This window comes from Benincasa hispida, chromosome 12, assembly GCF_027475165.1.
Source record: "Benincasa hispida cultivar pf3 chromosome 12, pf3_genome.v1.1, whole genome shotgun sequence".
NCBI lineage: Eukaryota > Viridiplantae > Streptophyta > Magnoliopsida > Cucurbitales > Cucurbitaceae > Benincasa > Benincasa hispida.
Window position 1 is genome coordinate 24382450 of NC_143489.1, and position 18318 is coordinate 24400767.

Genomic DNA, 18318 nt, shown 5'->3' on the forward strand with positions numbered 1-18318 from the left:
TACACACCCAACAAACAATCTTCAAACATACACACCCAACAAAGACTTCCCCAAAATAGAGTGGAGAAATCCAACCCTCTCGAATAGACTAGGAGTTTTGGCAGCATTCCTAGTTTGTTTTCTTTCATTCCTTTATTATCTTTGAGTGCTTGGAATGTTCTCTGTCATTTTTCCCTAATCAGTTTATAAATAAGAAATATCACAGAATATACTCTGTTTTGGGGAAGTCTTTGTTGGGTGTATATGTTTTCAGGTTGAGGCACCTAACAAATTGGTATCAGAACACGACAATCTTGGGCGAACAAGACAGATGGCGTAGAAACAGGCCGAGGAATAGTTGGAACCTAGCAAAAAGGAAATTCAAGAAATGAAGAGTATGATCGTCGACCTTTGCAAGAGTATGGAAAAACAGTTCACTGAGAAGATGGAAGAAGTGGGAATGAGCGAAGGATCAAGGCTCAAGCTGAAAGGGAAGCTGGATGAGGGAGATTTAACAGCGAACATGAGTTCTGGGGTGACAGACAAAAGCAAATATAAGTGTCTGGAAATGCCAATCTTCAGTGGAGAAAACCTAGAGTCTTGGGTCTACAGGGCAAAGCACTGCTTTAAGATTCAAGAGCTCGATGACGCGGAGAAAGTGAGGGTAGTTGTTGTGAGTTTTGCACCAAACGAAGTGGATTGGTTCAGATGGAGCCATAATCGGAAGACGATTGGTATGTGGGATGAGCTAAAGAAGAGGTTGTTCGTACGCTATCGACCCTTCGACGAAGGTAGCCTCGGAGCCAAGTTGTTACAATTCAAGCAAGAAGGGAGTTATGAGGAGCATGTGAAGAAATTTGTTAGTTACTCTGCTCCGTTACCAAAAATGGTGGAAAGCGTTCTCACTGATGCTTTTTTGAACGGATTAGAGCCAACATTACAAGCGAAGGTCATCAGTAGACATTTGGTGGGCTTGGAGGAAAGTATGAGAGAGGCCCAACTGGTGAACGATCGTAACTTGGCCCTTAGAATTACCCTTAACGAGCTGGGCTTTATTGGGCCAAAGAAAGGGGAAGCCCAAATGGGAAGCAAGAATAATAGTGCATAATAAAAACAAACCCTAAGGAAACGAAGGGGGGCTCGACTCGACAGATTACGATTCCGGTCAAAGGGAGCCCAATGAAGAAGGAACCGCTGGTCAAACGACTTTCTGACAGCGAGTACAGGGAACGTTTGGAGAAGAGGCTTTGTTTTTCATTGCAACGATAAATACTCGCAGGGACATCGCAGTAAGGTAAGAGAAAATCATGAATTATTTTTATTCATATCTACTGATGAAACAGGGGAAGAGATAACGGAAGAAGAAGAGGTTGAGAAGACACCCGAGATGAATTCATTGGAAGTAATTAAAGAAGCATAAATCTCTTTACGTTCGATGATGGGATTTTCAAGACAGGGTGCAATGAAACTAAAGGGTGTCATACGAGAGGAGGAGGTTGTAGTGCTAATAGATTGCAGAGCAACACACAACTTTATCCACCAGTGTTTGATCGAAAAGCTAAACCTACCAGTGACCAAGACAACGAAGTATGGGGTGGTGATCGGTAATGGAGAGGTCATAAAGGGTAATGGAGTCTGCAAATCAATGGTAGTGAAGCTGCAAGACTTAGAAGTCAGCACGAATTTCCTTCCAATGGACTTGGGAAAAATGGATGTAATATTGGGAATGCAGTGCTTATTCACGACTGGATTCATGGGGGGTCCATTAGCCTTCCTTAACCATGTGTTTCACAGACAAGGACCGTATAGTCATGCTAAAAGGGAATCCTTCATTAACCCAGACAGAGATATCATTGAAAGCTTTAACCAAAGTATGGGTGGATGAAGACTAAGGTTTCCTGATCGAGTTCTAGAACTTGGAAATAATAGACAAAAGTGACTTCATTGTGGAGGAGGCAGTCCGGGATGAAAAAGTCCTTCCAGTAATGATCCAAGTCTTAATAAGTGAAAATGAAGATGTTTTTGACTCCAACCGGTTTACCTCCCAAAAAGGAGATCGACCATTAGATCCTCATTCGAAAAGGGAAGCCACCAGTGAATGTAAGGCCGTATAAGTATGGACATTATTAGAAAGAAGAGATTGAGAAGCTTGTAGGAGAGATGTTAATGGTAGAAATTATCAGACCTAGCAGAAGCCCTTACTCAAGCCCAGTTCTTCTGGTTAAAAAGAAAGATGAGAGCTGGAGATTTTGTGTAGACTATAGGAGGTTAAATCAGATAACAGTGGCCGACAAATTCCTCATACCTGTTATTGAAGAATTGTTGGATGAACTTCATGGGTCGACTTTTTTTTTTTCCAAATTAGACCTACGATCAGGCTATCATCAGATACGAATGAAAGAGAAAGACATAGAGAAGACTGCTTTCAGAACGAATGAAGGGCATTATGAATTTTTGGTGATGCCTTTTGGGTTGACCAACGCGCTAACCACATTTCAGTCATCGATGAACCAAATATTCAAGCCATTCTTAATAAGATTCATACTAGTATTCTTTGATGACATCTTGGTTTACAGTCCAAACATATCCACTTATGAAACACACTTGGCAATGTTGTTTAATACTTTAAGGGATCACAAATTATTTGCTAACAAAAAGAAATGCTCATTTTGTCAATCCAGGATTCAATATTTGGGACATTGGGTATCTCAAGAAGGTATAGAAGCTAACAGAGAGAAGATCAAGGCAGTGGTAAATTGGCCCCCCCTCAAAATGTTTTAGAACTCAGGGGATTTTTTGGTCTCACCGGCTATTATAGAAGGTTTGTAAAGAGGTATGTGTAGATTACAACCCCACTCACCCAACTCCTACAAAAAAACGCGTTTGGCTAGAACCAACAAGCTCAAAAGGCAATTAAGGGATTGAAGCAAGCTATGATTACTGTCCCTGTTCTTGCACTATCAGATTTTTCCTTGCCATTTGTAATTGAGACAGATGCATCTGGGTTTGGATTAGGGGTCGTGCTCACACAGAATTCAAAGCCAATCACATATTTCAACCAAAAATTGTCTCCACGGGCCTAGAAGAGTCCATATACGAGAGAGAATTTATGTATGTGGTATTGGTTGTTCAAAAGTGGCACCATTACCTATTGGGGGCAAAGTTCACAGCCATTTCCGATCAAAAGGCCCTTAAATTTCTGATTGAACAAAGAGAAGTACAACTTCAGTTTTAGAAATGGTTGACCAAACTCATGGGGTACGATTTTGATTCTATACCAACCTGGCCTTCAATATAAGGCAGTTGATGCTTTGTTAAGATTGCCATTCGCAGCTGAATTACTGATGTTGACAACACCTTCTATCATAGACATGAAGTTGATACTTAAAGAAGTCGACAAAGATGAGGAGCTACAGAAAATAATAGCGATCCTGAAAGAGAACCCAAAAGGGAAACCAAAGTACCAATGGGAGCGAAGAAGTTGCTGCACAAAGAGAGGTTGGTGATTTTGAAGAATTCAACCTTGATTCCAGCTTTACTTCACACATTTCACAACTTAATCTTGGGGGACACTCAGGGTTTCTAAGGACCTATAAAAGAGTGTCAGGGGAGATATGGCAAGGAATGAAGGTTGATGTGAAGAATTATGTAGAGCAATGTGAGGTTTGTCAGCACAACAAAATAGAATCACTCAAGCCACCGGGGCTGCTCCAACCTCTCCCTATTCTGGAGCAAATTTGGGATGACCTGTCGATGGACTTTGTTGAAGGCCTACCAAAATCAGAGGGATTCGACTCAATAATGGTTGTGATAGACAGACTAAGTAAATATGCTCACTTTATAAGGCTACGCCACTCGTTTTCTGCAAAGCAAGTAGCAGAGCTCTTTATCCAAGAAGTGGTCAGACATCATGGAGTCCCAAAGTCAATTGTGTCGGACAGGGACAAGATCTTCTTGAGTCATTTTTGGAAGGAGCTATTTTCTACAATGGGAACAGTGTTAAAACGAAATACCTTCTTCCACCCACAAACGGACGGAAAAATTGAGAGGGTCAATAGGTGTTTGGAGACCTACCTGAGATTTGTAACAAGTAGCCTAACAAGTGGAGCAAATGGATTCCATGGCTAGAACTTTAGTACAACACCACATTTCACATTTCCATCAAAACTACCCCATTTCAAGCAGTGTTTGAAGGAAGCCACCAACCTTGATTTCATATGGAGAGGAAAACCACTAACGACCTAGTAGAGCAACAATTGATGGCAAGAGATGTAGCATTGAATACTCTAAAGGAGCATTTAGTGGTAGCTCAAAATCAGATGAAAAAACAAGCTGATCAACAGTGAAGGGAAATGAATTTCGACGTAGGAGATGAAGTCTACCTCAAGCTTTGACCTTATAGACAGAGATCCTTGGCACGCAAAAGATATGAGAAACTTGCACCTAAATATTACGAACCCTATAGAATCAAAGAAAGGATTGGAGAAGTAGCCTACAAGTTGGAACTCCCATTAGAAGTAAATACTCACAACGTATTCCATATTTCATAGTTAAAGAAGAAATTGGGTTAAACAGCACAAATTCAGCAACACCCACCAGTGTTGACAGAGGAATTCGAGCTTCAAATGGTACTAGATAGCATCATAGGAATAAGGTGGAATAAGGAGCTAGTGGCTAACAAATGGCGAGTGAAATGGAAAGGGCTACCAGAAGTGAGGCAACATGGGAGCTAGTTTACTTGATGAATGAGCAATTCCTTCATTTCCACCTTGAGGACAAGGTGAGTTTTGGGGCGAGCGGTATTGTTAGACCTTCCATTATTCACACATACAAGAAAAGTGGTAAAAAGGGGAATGCACTAAAAATCATTAATGAGGAGGGAACTTATCCAGGGAATGAGAATTAATGGAAAGGGGGAGGGACCACCGGGCAGTTATAAAACAGAATCGAGGAGGAGGTAGGGGGTGTGGAATATTTGGTTAAGCTGAAACTTCTGAGTGGAGAGAAATCCAACCCTCTCGAATAGGCTGGGAGTTTTGGCAACATTACTAGTCTGTTTTCTTTCATTCCTTTATTGTCTTTGAGTGCTTTGAATATTCTCTATAATTTTTCCCTAATTAGTTCATAAATAAGAAATATCACAGATTAGAAATGTGCCAAAGCACTCAAAGACAATAAAGGAATGAAAGAAAACAAACTAGGAATGTTGCCAAAACTCCCAACCTATTTGAGAGGGTTGGATTTCTCTCCACTCAACAATTTCAACTCAACCAAATATTCCACACCCCCTACCTTCTCCTCGATTCTATTTTATAACCGCCTGGTGGTCCCTCCCCCCTTCCATTAATTCTCATTCCCTGGATAATTTCCCTCATCGTTAGTGATTTTTAGTGCATTCCCCTTTTTACCCCTTCTTTTGTATGTGTGAATAATGGGAGGTCTAATAGTATCTTCAGAGAGAAATTGATGAGGCATTCCCAATATGATTAATGGTTGAAGGAATTTGACGGTTGAAAAGATCCAACAGGGAGTGTGATTTCTACTACCTGTTGTACGCGACGTGGCTAGAAATGCTACAATACCCATTTTTTGACCCCTCCACAAAAAAAAAAAAAAAAAACGGTTGATTTATTTTTTTTATAAGAAAAAAAAGGTTGAAAATTAATTTGATTTAAATTGAGTTATTACTCTTTTTTTTTTTAATTAAAAAAAACCATTTGGTCGCTTGATTTTGAGTCTAGTTTTTCTTGGATCTTTAGATTTTACGATGTTACATTTTGTCCCAATATTTTACGTTTAATTTTCATTTGCTCCTTAAATTTCAAAATGTTGAACTCTAACCTTTGAGTTTTGAGTCTTATTTCTATTTGGTTCCTAAATTTTAAGATTTACATTTTTACCCTTCATTTCTAACTAAATACCACTTTCAATCTTTAGGGTAATTAAATTAGTGTCTACTAATTTTTAGTCACCATTAAAATTAATTAAAAAATTTCACACCATAATTATTTTAAATTAAATAACTGAAAGTTAACATCAAAGACCAAAAGTGATCATTAGTTAAAACTCGAGAGTAAAAATGTAAATATTGAAACTTATAGATCAAATGTAAACTTAGCTCAACTGGAACCTTGAGATCGATTAAAAACTAAACTCAAAACCTAGAGACTAAAAGGATATTTTTCTTTTCTATTTTTTTTTTTAGAAAATTATCTTTATAGTCTCCAAGTTTTTTTTTTTCTTTCACAAAAAGAACCACTCTCATTGAGACAAAAATGAAAGAATACACGGTCGTACAAAAACAAGCCCACAAAAAAATGGAGCTCCCTTATACAAAATCATGCCTATAAGTTAATTACAAAAAGTATTCAAGATCGGAACCCATAAAGAAACATGAAAACGAGTGAGGGACCAAACATCCGAAGGATCCCTAACCACTCCCCTGAACACCCTACTGTTATGCTCCCCTCATAATACTCATAAAATGGCACCCATCCCCACACACCATAAAAATCAGCCTTTCTCCTCATAAGGTGGATTGAGGAGGAACTCCTCTATCATATCCCTAACATCTATATGGCAAACATATTTTTAATCCCCCAATTTTGAATGATAGGTGCATCTTTTAAAATGTAGTTGTTTAGTAACCGAACTTTAAACAACATGGTCAAAATTTTGGAAACTAAAGAGATGGTGACTAAAGAAATTATTCAAGAACTTTTAAAGTTGATTGTCAGTTTTTTAAAATTCTTGATTTTAACCTTAATGTTTTAAAAATTTGTTGAAAAAACTTGATTAATCATCAAATTATTGTTTTATTTATATATTGGAACACAGACGTGCCACTTAAATACCTTTTGACACATGAAATAAAATTCGTTTATCTTCCAAATTCGCCCCTCCGATCAATGAAAATTCATTTTTCAAGTGAAAGCTTATATAAGTTAATAAACAAATTTTTAGTGAAACATAAACTTTTTTGTTAATAAATTTTAACAAATTTTTTTTTGACTAATATTAAGGCTAGAATTGAGATTTAAAATTAACACCAAGGACCATATTAAGAACGGTCTAAAAGATTATGGACCACTTGGTATTTTTAACCACTCAAATACGTAATGTTATACTTGTGGAAAAAAAAAAAACAATAAATATTTGAGCCTGGTTTGATTACAATTTTGTTTTAAGTTTTATATTTTTGAAATTTATCTTATTTCTTCTCAACTTTCCATCTTTGTAAATCAAACCTTTAATTTTCTAATCAAATTCTAAAAAACAAAAATAAGTTTTTTTTTACCACTAAGACCCAATTTGATAATTATTAGATTTTTTAAATTTGTGCTCGTTTTCTCCTAATTTCTTACCTTTTTATGGGATTTCTAAGTTTTCATGTTCCTCAGGTAAAAATTTGAATTCTTATCTGATTTTCAAAAACAAAAACATGTTTTTGAAAACTATTTTTTTTTTTTTTTTTTTTTTTTTTTTTTTTTTGTAGTTTTCAAATTTTGCCTTTGATTTTTAAAAGACTTCTAAAGATAAAACAACAAAACATAGCAAAACCAATAGATGGAAGTGATGTTTATATATTTAATTTTTAAAAAACCAAATAATTACCAAACGAGACCTAGATTTTTAGTGTTCAAACTTAGCTTGGTTTTTGAAAATATGAGTAGAAAGTGGATGACAAAATATAGAAACTTATGGGTGAAACTAGTATTTATACACTTATTTTCGATAATCAAAAAAGTAAAATGGTTATGAAACGAGGCGGATTTAGTAAAAGAGAATATGGCTAAGCTGTCTTACTGAAAGCGTATGAATCATCCCAGAGATCAACTTTGTCCTGTGCTGCATCCCTTCACAATTTCGCACAATGGCATTATATAATCTTTGCATTGTAGAAGGGAATACTGAAAAAACTTCAGAATTTTACTCATTTTATCCTTTTCCTTTTTAATTTAAAACAAACTAAAGGAGACAAAAATAATTGCTTTGTTCCTTCCTCACTCCACCCCTTAAAAGACCAACATTGATGGACCCTCAAAAGACTAACTTGATGATGTTAACTAACTACTAAAAATTAAGAATATACATATGCACATTATTTTAATGAAAAACACAACTTTCAATAAAAAAATATGAAAAAATACACAAACATATAAAAAAGAAGACCATAAAAAGGGAGCCAATCAAATAAAATAAAATCTAGTGAGTGATTACAAAAAGACCATTTTTATGAAGTCCAAAGCGAAATTCAGAATCTAAAATTTCTACTGGATTAGGCCAAGTTATTTTTATGTTACTAAGAGGGAAATTAATGAGAGTCGTCAAATTGATGCATTAATCTAAAAAGCTCCATGCTTTTAGTTGGTTTAGAATATACAGATCTCGCCCAGTCCCAAGACCAACAAATGATCTTAAAGTCACTGCCCAAAATCAAATTGTCTAAACAAATACCAATCTTCTACAAAGGTACTCATTACTTCCAAGCAAAAGGGTGAGTAAGAAAGAACCTTCAACAACATCAAGGACTAGGTAACCAAATCTTTCCAAAAGACATGACTCTATAAAGGGCTACTTTAAGAGAGGTCCAATCAATGTCAGTAGGTGACCATATTGATTAAATCAGAGGGTAGTAAACCAAACTTATGTTTTGTTCGTGCAACATGGCATAATCTGGGTTGCAATTCAGAATAGCACTTCTAACTAGGTTGTTGATTTTCTTGTTTAGTCCGGGAGCTCGGGTTCCTTTTCGTTTGGGTTTTGATGCCTTTTTTCCAAAAGAGAATTGTCACTTGTGGCCTCTCTTCTTTCTTTACTCGAAGGTAATTCTTTTGGGTGTGGGAGAAGGGATGTGAGCGTTTGGAAACTAAATCCTATGGTGGGGTTTTCTTGTAAATCTTTCCTTGATAGTCTAGTTAGTTGATCATTCTCCCTTAGGAGTCTCATTCTTTTCGGTTATTTGGAGGATTAAAATTCTTAGGAAATTGAGGTTCTTTATTTGGCAAGTTTAACATGGTCGTGCTAATACAATAGATCGCTTGTGAGGGAGTTATCTTTGCTTGTTGGACCATTGTGTTATATTCTTTGTCGAAATGCGGAGGAAGATCTAGATCATAACTTTTGGTACTGTGAGTTTGTAACTTCTATTTGGGAGTTATTTTTTCAGATATTTGGCATTTTGTACGCTTGTCTGAGGGATATTTGTGGTATGATCGAGGAGTTTCTCCTCATCCACCTCGTGAGAAGGGTCATTTTTTATGGGTTGTTGGGGGGTGTGCGATCTTATGGCCTTTGTGGGGTGAGCAGAATAATAAGACTTTTAGAGGGATGGATAGGAACCCTAGTGAACTTTGGTCTTTTGTTCGCCTTCCATGTTTCTTTGTGGGTTTTGATTTCGAAGACCTTTTGGATTGAGGGAATTAGAATGTGAACAAGAGTGGGAATGGGCAAGGGATACCCATCCCTTTGTTTGGTACAAGTTTTAAAGCTTTAGGCATGAGAATATGTTTTTCCCATGCATCATTTATACCCATGAATGATACCCATCTAAAAAGGTGGGTTTTCTTCATTCATACTCTCTCCTCTTTTAATACATTTATTTATTCTTTTATTTTTATATATGATTAAAACGGATTAATTTAAATTATTTATTATATGAAAATTAAGTTAATATTTTATAAACTTATATAAATTTAAAATTATGTATGAATTTAACTATTACTATTTAATAAATAAATAAATTTATATATATATATATATATATATATATATATATATATATACAATTTAATATATATATAATTTTTATTTTAGTTTAATAAACTAATTTATATATACACATATATACATATTTTTATTTTTTAATAAACTGTCAAGAAACGAAACAATAAAACTATTAATTAATTAATTATATTTATAGTTTGTTAATGATCATTATGATTAATATAATATGAATTAACTTTTTTTTTTTATAATTATAATTAGTTTATCATTGATTAATTAGAATTCATTGATTGCTTCATTAATTAATACATCATAATTATATAATTCATTAAATCGATCCCATCAAATTATGTAATTAAGTAGCTTTAATTGTAAATTTTTCATTTTACAAATACTTGTAATTAATATTATTATTTGATTGTTAAATAATTAATTTTCTCAAAATTTTGAATTGAATTTATTGTTTATCAATAAATCTATTAAAATTTTAGAGAGTTTTCATGATTAATTTTACAAATTAAATACAAAAAAAAATTTATTTTCATAAAATCCTCCTAACATTCCCATACACAACCAAACACAGTCATCATTCATTCCCATCAATCTTATTACTCCAGGCATCCTTAATTCCTAGGCATATATGTAACTATTCTATAGCCAATGCATCCTTAATTCCTAGGCATATATGTAACTATTCTATAGCCAATATTTTGCATAGCTGGAATCTCCTGTAGAGTGACATCTCTTTTTGTGGACTTGGATTTTGTATGCCCGTGTATTCTTTTTTTTTTTTTTTTTTCGTAATGAAAGTTGTTGTTCCTATAAAATTAGGATTAAAAAATTAACTCTTTCCTACCAAGATCCTTAACCATTAACATCACATTTGAGAATAATCATTGAAAACGATCAGATTACCCTATTTTTATTAGTGACCTTTTTTCAGCTATTGTATATATGTATATATTTTCCAACTCTTAGTAGTAGAGAAACAAATCTCAACACAAAAAAGGAGTAGATGAGCAGATCAAGGGAACCATACAAATTTATCGAAAAAAGGCCTTTGTTGTTAATAACATAACCATAAAACCTACTTCATTTTTTGGCTATATCTTTCTATTCTAATCTCCTGCACAAAGATTTTGCACCCACTGCAATATCCATTTCACAAGCAAAGCACAAACAGTGAAGTAGAGCTAAACTTTCCTCCGAACGATTCTAAAATGATCGAACACGAACATCTTCTCATGAAAACCAAAATCAAATCCATCACTAGATTCTCCATCCTCCATCATCGGTTGAGTTAGATCCACATGATCATTTTGGTTTTGGGTAACCAAAATTCGTTGGCAAACTTCCATTAGTTCCTTCCTGATTACATCTAGTTGGTATTGGGTCCGACACAACATAGTGACAGCATCCGGGAAAAGCAAAAAGTAGACAAGAGAACATGAAAGACTCAAAGCCAAAATAACCCACCAATCCTTGCACTTAAAGGAAATCTGTGTAATACCAAAGAAGAGAAATCGTCCGAAAATGAGGTAGCCAATTACCAAATTCTGGACTTTGCTTTCATGGTAACACACCTTTGTTTCTTGCTCCTTGTTAATAATTTTCAGTTCCTCAAAACTCCTCAAGTCTCCAAACGCCATGACAGGGAACCGATTTGGGTATTCAACTAGATCGATGAAAGAAAGGTATTCAGGAGTACACTTGAGAGGGATTAACGTACCTTTTGAAAAAAAATTACCAGAACCAGAACCTGGAAATGTATTCTTCCCCGGAAAGAACATGGCCTTAAATAGATTTCAAACTGAAATTGATGGAAGTTTCCTGCCAAAATTCGCGGTTCTTCGAGTGGCCGTCACTTTCAAGCTAAAAACGGACAGCAAAGGAATCTGAATGGGGGAAATTTCCGCCGATTTAATTCTTGTCAAGAAAATTTGGAGCTTCAGGGCTTAATGCGACCCCATTCCGGCGTTTGATTGAGAAACCCAGAAATTCCACATCCACACGTTCGCCCACCTGATTCCTAAAGAATTAACACCATTTCCACTTATCCCCCAAACTTGAATCCATTTACTTTCTACCCTCTTGGACCCACATAAACCAACATCAATTCAACGGAAGATAGAGACACACGAAGACCACAGAAATTGATACGGATGGCCCTATTTAGGATTATTTGAAATTTGGCCTCACTTTCAAAGGGTCCGACAAAAGAAAAGCAGAAAAAATGGAAAAAAAAAAAGAGCAAAAATTCTATAAAAAAAAAGAGAAGGAAGAAGGATTAAAGTGGTAAATTCCTAGAGACATCAAAAGGCCAAAAATCAAATGAATTAAGAAGTGAGGCCAAATTTTGAGATGACTCCTATCAGTACCAATTTCCCAACAAAAAAGCCCACAATTAGAAATCAAGAAACATGTTGTAAATTGTAGCACAAAAGACAAAGACATAGTATATCAAACTTTTTCAATTAATGCTCGCATCAGTTGATCGCATATCCTAACCTTTCGCTTACAATCATTTTCCTTAAAGGGCTGTTTGGGAATTGAAATGTAATCATGATTACTGGAAATCAAATTACAATGTGGTTTATTGGGATGTAATCAGAATTACTTTGCAATGTTGGAATTGGGTTGAGTTTGACTTTTTTTTTCTTTAATTATCCTTTTTAATATTTTTATATCTGTTTTCCACATCATACTAAAAAATCATATCATATAAATAATAATTTCCTAAATTTTAAAGTATTTTGTAAATAAAAAAAAATATATCACATATAAATCAAAATTTCCTAAATTCTAAAGTACAAAAAAAAAAAAAGAGTTCCAACAAAAGATTCATAAAAAAATGGTTGAAGACAACAAATACTTCATACAAAAGAAGATAAGTTGTAAAAAAAAAAAACGATAACTAGTAAGACAAATCCAAAAAATGCAAACCAGAACCAAGAAGAACATATTCAAAATATAAAAAAATCATAAAGGCAGATCAGTTAGGAAACATGTAACCCAAAACCAAAATAGGAACAAATCCACCATATTCGAAGGAAGGAAAAATAAGAACAAATCTAAAAAATGCAAAGTAGAACCAACAAATTCGAAAATATCAAAAAAACACAAAAACAGATCAGATCTGAAACATGCAAACTAAAACTAAAATAGGAATAGATCCATCACATTTGAAGGAAAGGGAAATAAGAACAAATCCAGAGAATGCAAACTAGAACCGAGAAGAACAGATTTGAAAGTATAAAAAAACCATGAAAGCTTTTGCTAAAAATTCAAACTGCATACTTAAGAAAGATACAAATCTTTATAAGAAACGCGGAAGAAATAGACTTAATTTTTAAAAAAAAAAACAAATAAATAAAATGGTTACCAAACGAGACCTTAATATTTAAGTTTTAAGTTTGATTCCAAATTAATTCCTACATTTCAAAATATTACAATTTTACCCTTGAGATTTGAGTTTTGTTCTAATTTGATCTATAAATTATGAGATTTGAGTTTTTTTTTTTTTTTAATTTTTTATTTCAAACAATTTTGCTTTCATTTGTTTTTCAGAAACATTGGTTGGAATCCAATTTTTTTTTTCTCTCTTTTCTTTATGCTTAATTTTCTCCACATTAACTATTTTGCTTACCAATTTTCATAGTTTTGATAGTGTTATGGGTGGATTCTAGAATCAAGGGTAATAGAGCCCAAAAGGAGCAAGAGAAGATCAAAAGGATAGGCCAGTGGGCGATTTGGGCCTGGTCAGCCTCGACCCAACCAAGACCGAGCCTCTAAAATTGGTCCAACATAAGAGCTAGAGACTCCAACCTCATTTTAACGTGTCTAGGAGGTTGAATGAACCCTAATTGTCCAAGGATGAGATTGAGGTCGACCCTGACCTTAAGCACATAAGGGCTAGAAATTCCTAACGTGTCTTGGAGGTTGTGTGAATCCTAATTATCCAAGGTTGAGGTTGACGCCGAGGCTGAGGCCCACCCTTGCCAAATGCCTAATGGGACAAGTTCCATACATACCCCGACCCAGAAGATCATTTTAGGCTCAAAATATAAGAAAAGAAAGAAGTCTGGCCTCAGCCGAGGCCGACCATTGCCAAACATGAAATCAAGTGCTCTCTTAAATCTGTTAGACTATCCAGTTATCCTAAAGCAGCTCTAAACAGTGATAGCATACAACTAGGAACAACGACATTAAATAGATGGAGTAGTGAGAGGTGAGCAATGAGCATCGATATGTTAGCTTTTAATGGCACGCAACCAATTCTGAACAATAGTATCAAACTAGTCTTAGTTAGTTTCGAATCATGACAGCAAAGAGCAACACTTTATACGACGATATTATTGAGTGATGACATCAACAACAACGACTTTATACGCGACAATGTGCAGTAATGATAAACAGCTTGATGATCATTCTATTTGAGTAACAATTTTCCACCAGCAACCTATTTCATTCGCCAATAACTCCTAATTAGTGTTTGGCAAATACGCATAAACTTGCTCAAGGTCTTTGTTGAAAAACTCACCATTGACGATAGTATTTGTCACAGAGAATGAATCAGTCAACAAGTCACAGACAAACATATCCGAGACACCACCATTATTTAATAAGATTTGATGATTGAATACTTTACTATCCATTTTTGATTAACGGAAGTTTTCCAACAAAAGTAAAATTTGAAGCAAAAACCTAGAGAATCTCTACAAAATTGCAAATTATAAGATAAGTCTTCCTCTCGCACTATTTAATACATATCTCAAGTTATTGGTTAAAATATCATGAAAAACTTACAAAGAAATATTTATGAAGAATTCTGGAAGCAACAGAACTACATATAATTATTTGGATGCAAGATTTTATAAAGACAGCTGAGGAATCTTAAAAGAATGCTTAATTACTCACAAAAGGGAAAGTTGCCATGAGGAACCTAATTGGGACTCAAACAATTTTCTGAAAAAAGATATTTGATGAAAATTTGGGGATTATCCACACCACAGTTAACTAACCAAATTTAAAAATTGTCACAAAAGATAGGTAGCTTAACCTTATTTAGGTGACATAAGAAAAGAAGCTACGAGACTGATGACCAAGCTACAGGTTATTAAAGATAAATAACAAAGCTATGAAACTGATGATCAAGCTACAATGAAAAGGAGAAGCGACCACAACTATGTCCTGGGGATGGAGAATTAGGCCAGGAAGCTGGTTAAATCCTAATAAGATTAGTCGGATAATATTCTAGGTCAGCTCATGACTCGAGGAACACCTACGGTATAAAAGGCAAAAATCTATGAGGAGCCTACTCGTGAGGTGGGCCCGACACAGCTTGGTGCATCACTTTGTCATGAGATGGAGAAGTGCGTTGGATCTCAAAAGAGTTTGGCTCGATAGGCCCAATAGCCCTAAGCAAGTTCGAATTAATTTTCGCGATGGGACAATGTGGAAATCGAAGGGGAGAGTATGCTCCTAAGATATGTTTCAGGATTAAAACCCGTGACGAATAACTAGAAGGACCACGAACCCTAATTTAGGAGTGGGAGTTAATGTTACGGGTGGATTTTAGAATTTAGGGTAATATAGTCCAAAAGGAGTAAGAGAAGATCAAAAGGATTGGCCAGTGGGCGAATTGTGCCTAGCCGGTAGTCCAATAGTCAAAGGCCTAACATGATTAGGTCTTAAGGGATGAAACCCGAGCTTACCTAGGAGTGTACACAAAGTCATCGAAAATCGATCCGACCGACCAAAACCGACCGTTTTGAGGGCGGTCGGCCAGAATTTTAACTTGGTCAGTCGGTTGCCAGTTTCTTTGAAGTAATTTTCATCGACCGGTCGGTCGATTTAGTAAAATCTAATAAAGCCAACCGACATATAGCTTTAAATTCTGCTTTATTATCATTCATTCCCTTCCCTTTTCGCAGGCCCAACCCAAAAAAATACCCTTAATTTTTCCACTCACATATAAAAGGAAAATAAACCCTAACTTTTCATTTCTTCTCCTTCAATCTTCATTAAATTTCTTCATTTAAGTGTTTCATGACCAACCGACAACCACCACCCTTGAAGTTCGTGTGACTTCTTTCGGCGTTTGTGCTTCCGACGTTCATCTTCCAGTTCCAGCATTTGTCTTCCAGTTCTGGCATCGTGTTTCACTGCTTCATGCTTTCAATTCTAGTCCAGCGTTCGTGCTTCCAGATCCGACGTTTGTGTTTCCAATGTTCATGTTTCCGGCGTTCGTCTTCCAGTTTCAACGTTGTTCTTCCAGTTCCGGCGTCGTGTTTCACTACTTTGTACTTCCAGTTCTGGTCCAGTTTTTATGCTTCCAGTTCCGGCGTTTGTGCTTCATTGCTTCCGATCCGGCGTTAGTGCTTCCACTATCCACTGTCCAACGCCCGACCTATTTTTAACAGCGTGCTTCTAGTGTTCTGCGACCACCAATATTTTTCGTTTGTAACTTTAAGTTGGATTCTTCTGAAAAGTACATTTCATTTTATTCTCTCTAGTCTCTATTTTGGAGCTTACTATTTTAGTTTTAATGTTGCATTTTTCTAAGAAAATCTGAAAAATGTTTGTTTTATAGGGTATATATGGATACACCAGAAAATTCAGCAACAGTTCAGGATTAGGATCAAATAGAGATTCCAGTCACAATCAAAGCAACAACAAGTAGTCCAATAAAGAAACGTGAGAATACTAAAACCTCTATTGTCTGAGACCATTTTGAGAAAATTAATGATTTTGATCCTGATGACCATTACGCTAAATGTAAATATTGTGGGATAAAGTATGATTGTCATTCTAAATGAAATGAGACTGAAACCTTGAAAAACCATTTATCAAGTTGTAAAAAATATACATATCAGAGAAAGAGAGAACCAGGACAATATAAATTGATTTACTTATAATAGTTTAGATGTTTGATTGAAACAAATATTTCACATGATATTTTTCGAACTAAGTCTAAAGAAGAGTACAAATTGACCCACTCTTCAAGATTTAGATTGGTATGACCTCCTAAGTTTAGGGTTTTTTTTTTTAAAACAAACCTTCATACATTAAAGTTCCAAAATATCTACTTTCAATACCAAGACAATCACATTTATTCTCTTCTACAACAAATTTTCAACGTTCAAGATAAAAATGAAACTTTTTTCAAGCTCTAGAAATAATTGAACCTGGGGAATTATTTTTTTTTTAATTTTTAATTTTTGGGTAAAATTTAACCCAGCAAGGAACCAGAAAACTGTTTTCAGAACACATTCAAACCAGCTCCAAAGTTTTATGTAGAAAGGACCATGTAAACCTGTAAGTGAGAGAAGCCTTACCATATAACTAAAAACCCCGGTAGCTTAGAGTGCATAGACTGAGTTCAATGGCCTACAAATTCTTTCAAATAAGGAATTTATTGAGAATTCAGAGAGATTTCCATATTCATCTGCAATAACAAATTTTGTTTCTGTAATAAGGACAAGAAACAACCATAAAATATCAAGGACCAGTTCATATTGTTCACATAATTTATTCATTTATCATAAGAATTTCTTTTGTTTTCTATCATTAAGCTTCAACTGATTGGATTTCCTTGTAGCAAATCACATATATGGACAACTGTAAAATATTATATCTACAATGGACATGATATATTTTAATTAGCATACTTATATAGCTTTTAGGCTTGTCCAAAATTGAAATCTCAATTATGCAGGCAGCAAAATGGTTATGATGTATTCTCCTCGAGTCCTCTCCCCTATGGTCTAGGATTATCATGAGCAAGTATGACCGTCATCCTTTTGACTGGATGTCGGGTGGGATTAAAGGCACATTCAAGAATCCATGGAAAGAGATCTCTTCAGAGCTCCCTTCTTTTTCTGAGTTGATTCAGTGTGTGGTGGGAGAGGGGATTGAGACTTAGTTATGGGGCATCCCCTCCCCTTTGGTAGCAACTTTCCTCGTCTTTTTTATTATCTTTCTACTAAGAAAATTTGTTTTGTCGCTGATGTTCTGTTGCATTCAAGGAGCTCACCCTCTTTCTCATTTAGTTTCCGCTGTTCTTTGTCTAATAGGAAAACAACAGAGGTTATGGCCCTCCATTCTTTATAGGGGGATGTTGAGTTTAGGTAAGGGAAAAGGGATGTTTGTATTTATAGTCTTAACACTCCCCAGGGGTTCTCTAGTAAATATTTTGGAAGAGGAAGATCTAGGTCACATATTTTGGAATTCTTCTTAAATGCAATCGATTTGGAACTTTTGTTTTAGAGTGTTTTTGACTTTCAGTTAGCCATCATGTTTGAGGAATGAGGAGTTTCTCCTGATAAAATTGAATTCCAAGCAGAAGCGTGTGAATGCAATGTTGTTTTTAAACAATTTTGAAAAACTTAAGATAAAGAAACATATGGATAAGCTTCTACTTATAGCATGCTTCTAGAGAGGAAAAAGAGAAAATAAGGATTTACCCTTGAAGACTTTTTTCTTCACGCATTTTCTGTACACAGATCATGAACAATAGAACTTATCTGCATGAACTTCTTCCTCGAAACAAATGAGCAACAACAAAAGGAATATGACACCACCAACCGGTTACCTTGTTATTCTCCAAAATAA

At 35.1% G+C, this 18318-nt stretch overlaps 1 long non-coding RNA gene across 1 annotated transcript; it reads left to right on the plus strand.

Annotated features, from left to right (window-relative positions):
- Positions 1 to 15714: 15714 nt before the first annotated feature.
- LOC120070009 (uncharacterized) lies at positions 15715 to 17965 on the plus strand. The gene is made up of 3 exons (XR_005479752.2): positions 15715 to 16195; positions 16298 to 16401; positions 17423 to 17965. It is a non-coding gene; the product is annotated as an uncharacterized LOC120070009 (long non-coding RNA).
- The last annotated feature ends 353 nt before the right edge of the window (positions 17966 to 18318 follow it).